Source organism: Tamandua tetradactyla, chromosome 6 (genome assembly GCF_023851605.1).
Source record: "Tamandua tetradactyla isolate mTamTet1 chromosome 6, mTamTet1.pri, whole genome shotgun sequence".
Taxonomy (NCBI): Eukaryota; Metazoa; Chordata; class Mammalia; order Pilosa; family Myrmecophagidae; genus Tamandua; species Tamandua tetradactyla.
The window spans coordinates 64110504-64116905 of record NC_135332.1 but is presented as its reverse complement, the minus strand read 5'-3'; positions in this window follow the sequence as shown (position 1 = coordinate 64116905).

Sequence of the window (6402 nt, the reverse complement as noted above, 5' to 3'; positions counted from 1 at the left end):
AGAAATTAAAATCTTCAAAGAAAGACTGAGAGAACTAGTCAACAAGAAATCTGCCCTACAAAAAGTACAAAAGGAGTCCTGTCAGCTGAAAAAAGAAAAAAAATGACAGAAAGAGGGAGGTCTGGAGGAGGCACAGATTTGAAGAATATCAGAAAGGGTTTCAAAGGATAAAAAGTGGGGGGGGGGGCTGGAGAGAATATCTAGATCTGTCAAATAATAACTCAAGGATAAGTTGGTAGATACAAGAACTGTTTTTACAGTAATAACTTTTAATGTTAACAGACTAAACTCACCAATTAAAAGATACAGATTTGCAGAATGGGTTAAAAATATAATCCATGTATATGCTGCTTACAAGAGACACACCTTAGACTCAAGGACACAGTTAGATTGAAAGAGAAAGGATGGAAAAAGATATTTTATGCAATCTGTAACCAAAAGAAATCAGGTGTAGCTATACTAATATCAGATAAAATAGATTTTAAGTGTAAAGATGTCATAAGAGACAAAGAGCACTACCTATTAATAAAAGAGACAATTCACCAAGAAGAAATAATACTCATAAATGCTAATATTCCCAATCAAGGAGCTCTAAAGTACATGAGGTAAAGGTTGGCAAAACTGAAGGGAGCTATAGACGTTTCAACAGTAATAGTGGAAAACTTAAATACACCACTCTCCCTATGGATAGAACAACCAGACAGAGAATCAACAAGGAAATATAGAACTTCAACAATGTGATAAATAAATTAGACATAATAGACATACATACATCCCAAACATCAGGTACATTCTTCTTTAGTGCACATGGAACATTCTCCAGGGCAGATCATATGCTGGGACAAAAAAAAGTCTTTATAAATTTAATAAGATTTAAATTATCCAAAGCACTTTCTCTGACAATTCGTCAGAAAATGAGACATTGAGTTGCTCTATGACCCAGCAATACCAATACTCTGTGTATTCCCAGAAGAACTGAGAGCAGTAACACAAACAGATGTTTGCACACTGATGTTCATAGCAGCACTATTCACAACTGTCAAAATGGAAACAATCCAAGTGCCCATCAACAGACAATGGATAAACAAAATGTGGTATATACAGATGATGGAATATTACGCCACAGTGAGATAAAATGATTTCATGAAACATATGACAATTGGATGAACCTTGAGAACTTAATGCTGAGGGAAATAAGTCAGACACAAAAGGACAGATACTGTATGATTTCACTATTATGACTCTGGTAAAGCTAATCTCAAAAGAATATAGTAGACCCAGAGGTAAAAAGGAGCTAGAGATGGGGGAGAGGGAAGGCTACCCATTAAGGTTGAGCTTAAATGCTAGAGATTGGATAGAAGTGATGGTGTGCTGGTTTGAAAATATTATGTACCCAGAGAAGCCATGTTTTAAGCCTGATCTAATTTTGCGGATGCAGCCATTTATTTTAATCCTGATTCAATACTGTAGGTTGGAAACTCTTGATTAGATTATCTCCAGAGTTACAACACACCCAATTGTGGATGTGACGTTTTGATTAGAGGGAGATTGACTCCACCCTCTACAGGTGGGTCTTGATTAGTTTACTAGAGTCCTTAAAAGAAAAAACATTTTGGAGAAACTTCAGAAGCCTCAGAACCGACAGAAACTTCAGGACAGAGCTAACACAGATGCTGACACGTGGAGAACAGAGACAGAGATGTTTGGAGATGCTTGAAGCCCAGCAAATGCTCTTATGAGATGTTAAGCAAGCCAGAACCTGGAGAGAGCCAAGGGAAGCCAAGAGATGAAAGCCAGCCCTGGAGAAGCAAAGTGAGGAGCCCCCACAGGGACAGAGGCTGAGAGCAATGGAGCCCGGGAGTAAGGTGCCAACAGATACCAGCCACATGAATTCCAAGCTGATAGAGCTGTTCCAGACCCATCAGTCTTCCTTGAATTAAGGTATCTTGACCTGGATGCCTTAATCTGAACATTTTCATAGGCTTAGTATTGTAAACTTGTAACTTATTAAATTCCCTTTCAAAAAACCATTCCATTTCTGGTATAACACATTCCAGCAGCTTGCAAATTAAATCAGATGGTAACTAATTAGTGGGGTTATAAGTGACATTGCCACATTGAAGTTGAATGTGATTGAACAGGGATGTATAGTGCCATGTATCCCACTGATTAAATCTACAATTATAAATAAGTTTCACATGAACTATATCAATGGTTTGATAGTGGACAAGGAGTCAATAGTAGAGGGATATGGGGGTAAAAGTGAAAATACATGCTGGCTGGTATGAAAGGATCATATATCCTAGAAGAGTCATGGTTTAATCCTGATCTGATCTTGTGGAGTAGCAGTTTCTTTTAAACCCTATTCAGTGCTGTGTGTTGGAAAATTGATTAGATGATCTCCACGGAGCTGTGACTCACCCAATTCTGGTTATTAATTAGAGGGAGATGTGATTCTACCCATTCTGGTGGGGTTTGATTACTTTACTGGAATCCTTTAAAAGAGGAAGCATTTCGGAGAAAGCTTCAGATTGACAAGAGCTACAGTACAGCCATAAGAACCACGAGAGCCCACACAGCCAGAGACCTTTGGAGATGAAGAAGGAAAACATCCCAGGGGAGTTTCATGAAACAAGAAGCCTGGAAAAAAAAGCTAGCAGATGTCACCATGTTCACCATGTGCCTTTACAATTGAGAGAGAAACCCTGAATGTCACTGGCCTTTCTTGAGTGAAGGTAACCTCTTGCTGGTGCCTTCATTTGGACATTTCTATAGACGTGCTTTAATTTGGACATTTTCACGACCTTAGAACTGTAAACTTGCAACTTAATAAATTCCCCTTCTTAAAAGCTGTTTCATTTCTGGTATATTGCATTCTGGCAGCTAGCAAGCTAGAACACATGCTATGGCCAATAGCTAATAGGAAGGCATCAACAGCACCACACTTCTACCACTGGCAACTAACTGGGGGTAAAGGGATAAGTGATAAAGAGTAGTTTTGATTTGATTTTTGGCAAGACTGTGCTTGTCAGTTCTTTGTCTCTGTGGATGAATGAAAATTGTTTAAAATTGAGAGTCCTGCTGATTGTACGGCCAAGTGAGTACACTGTAGGACATGGTTTGTTTATTTTGCACATTATCCATGATGCCCAATCGATACAGGGAACCAAAGAGTACAATGACTAAGAAGTAGAATGGCAAACTGTGATACGTTTATACGATGGAATATGGTGCGGCTACAAAAAGGAAGGGCATTGAGAGGGATGCAACGAACTGAATAAGCCTTGGGGACAATGTGTTATGCAAATTAAGCCAGAAACAAAACAAAAAATATGCTAAGATCTCTTTCAGAAAATACTTATAAGAAAATTGGAGTCTAGATTGTAAGCCCTATAGCAACTACACTTAGTCTGAAGTTTTAAGTGTATTTGTAGACTCTGAGACCCTGAGCTGTATGTGTATTAGCTGGCATTTCCCTGGGACTTTGAGTAACTCTGTAATACCTAAGAACCAGAAATGGAGTGTTGTAGCCCTGAAAGTTAGCATAGCTACATACAGTAACAGTTAAAGGAACCAAAAAAGAGATCAGGCCTCAAATTAGAGATCAAGCCAATCTGAACACATTAAAAGCATTATACACCATGACCAAGTGGGATTTATACCAGGAATGCAAGGGTGGTTCAACACAAGAAAATCAATTAATGTAATACAACACGTTAACAAACTGAAAGGGAAAAACTACATGATCATCTCAATTGATGCTGAAAAAGCATTCAGTAAAATTCAGCATCCTTTTCTGATAAAAACACCCCAAAAAGTAACTATCTCAATATGATAAAGGGAATATATGAAAAACCGACAGCCAGCATCGTACTCAATGGAGAGAGATTGAAAGATCTACCCCTAAGATCAGGAACAAGACAAGGATGCCACTGTCACCACTATTATTCAACATTTTGCTAGAAGTTCTAGCTACAACACTCAGGCAGGACAAAGAAATAAAAGGCATCCAAATTGGAAAGGAAGAAGTATTTGCAGATTATATGATACTATACTTGGAAGATCCTGAGAAATCTACAGAAAAGTTACTTGAGCTAATAAACAAATTCAGCAAAGTGGTGGGATATAAAATTAATGTGCAAAAATCAGTAACATTTCTATACACAAGCAATGACCTAGCTAGGAGTCAGTTAAAGAAAAAACTCCATTTAAAATAGCAGCTAAAAGAGTCAAGTACTTAGGAATGAACTTAACTGGGAGCGTAAAGGACTTGTACACAGAAAACTACATAACATTGCTAAAAGAAATCAAAGGAGATCTAAATAAGTGGAAAGACATCCCCTGCTCATGGATAGGAAGGCTAAATATAGTTAAGATGTCAATTCTCCCCAAATTGATCCACAGACTCAACACAGTACCAATCAAAATTCCAACAACCTACTTTGAAGATTCGGAAAAGCTAACTACCAAATTCATCTGGAAGGGAAAGAGACCCCTAATAGCTAAAAGCATCCTAAAAAAGAAGAATGAAGTGGGAGGATTAACACTCCCTGACTTTAAAACCTATTATAAAGCCGCAGTGGTCAGTAGCATGGTACTGGCACAAAGAAGCATTGACCAATGAAATTGAATGGAGAGTGCAGAAATAGACCACCAAATCTATGGTCAACTGATTTTTGACAAGGCCCCCAAATCCTCTGAACTGGGACAAAATAGTCTTTTCAATAATTGGGCATGGAAGAACTCAAATCAAACGGCTAAGTATAAGAACTAGCACCATAAAGCTTCTAGAAGAAAATATAGGGGAACATCTTCAAGACCTAGTAATAGGAGGTAACTTCCTAAATTTTAAACCCAGAGCACAAGCAACAAAAGAAAAAATAGATAAATGGGAGCTCCTCAAAATCAAATGCTTCTGCACCTCAAAAGACTTTCAAATGGTGAAGAGGACGCCAACTCAATGGGAGAAACTGTTTGGAAATCATATGTCAGACAAAGGTTTGATTTTCTGCATATACAAAGAAATCATACAGCTCAACAACAAAAGAACAAACAACCCAATTATAAAATGGGCTAAAGATATGAATAGGCATTTTTCTGAAGAGCAAATACAGATGGCTTAAAAGCACACAAAGAGATGCTCATTTTCATTGGCTATAAGGGAAATGCAGATCAAGACATTGAGATACCACCTCACACCTATAAGAATGGCTATTAAACAAATAGGAAACTATAAATGTTGGAGAGGATGTGGAGAAACTGGGACACTTCTGCACTGCTGGTGGGAATGTAGAATGGTGCGGCCACGATGGAAGACTGGCGATTCTTTAGGAAACAAAATATCAAGTTGCCCTATGACCCCAGCAATAGCACTACCTGGTATATACCCAGAAGAACTGAGAGCAATTACACGAACAGACATTTGCACACCAATGTTCACAGCAGCATCACTCACAATTGCCAAAAGATGGAAACAAACCAAATGTCCATCAACAGACGAGTGAATCAACAAAATGTGGTATATACATACGATGGAATATTATGCGGCAGTAAGACAAAATGATGTCCTGAAGCACATGACAAGATGGATGAGGCTTGAGGACATAATGCTGAATGAGATTAGTCAGACACAAAAGGACAGATACTATATGATTCCACTTTTATGATCCACATAAAGGTATAAACAGAGGCTTATAATACAGAATATAGGGGACCTAGAGATACACAGAAGCTAGAGATGGGTGGATGGTTAGCTAATGAGGTTGAACTTTGATGTAAGGGAATAGATAGGAATGAAGGTGGTTCTCTAGTGGGTCTAGAAGTAAAATTGCCATACTGAAGATGAACAAGATTGAAAGGGGTTGTATAGACCTACATGTCCCACTGATTAACACTAGAAATATGAATTAGTTCTTGCAAGAATTACTTCAGAGATATGATTCTTGTACAAAGCTTGGTTAAGACCAGGGTACAGGGGAAAAACTGCTATTGCCTGTTATGAGCTATGTTCAAAAGGAAACCATCAGCACTACCACAGCAACAGCAGAGGTAAGTAATGGGGTGAGGGACAAGAGTTAAGAAGAGGTTTAGATTTCCCCTTTGGAAAGGGTGTGCTTATTGGTTTTCTTTCTCTTGGGAACAATGAAATTATCTAAAATTGAGAATGTTGATGGACTGTGGACTTAGGGCCCTCTACATGATGCCCGATGAACGCAGGTGGCTGAAGGATGCACTGATGGAGAAGTAGACTAGTAAATGATGGGTGTACTTATGAACGAAGGTTGTGCTGCTACAAAAAGGAACAAAGTTGTGAGTCACACAACGGTGTGAATGAACATGTGGGACATTTGGTGAGACAAAATAAGCCAGAAACAAAAGAACAAGAATGGTCTGGTCACTTTA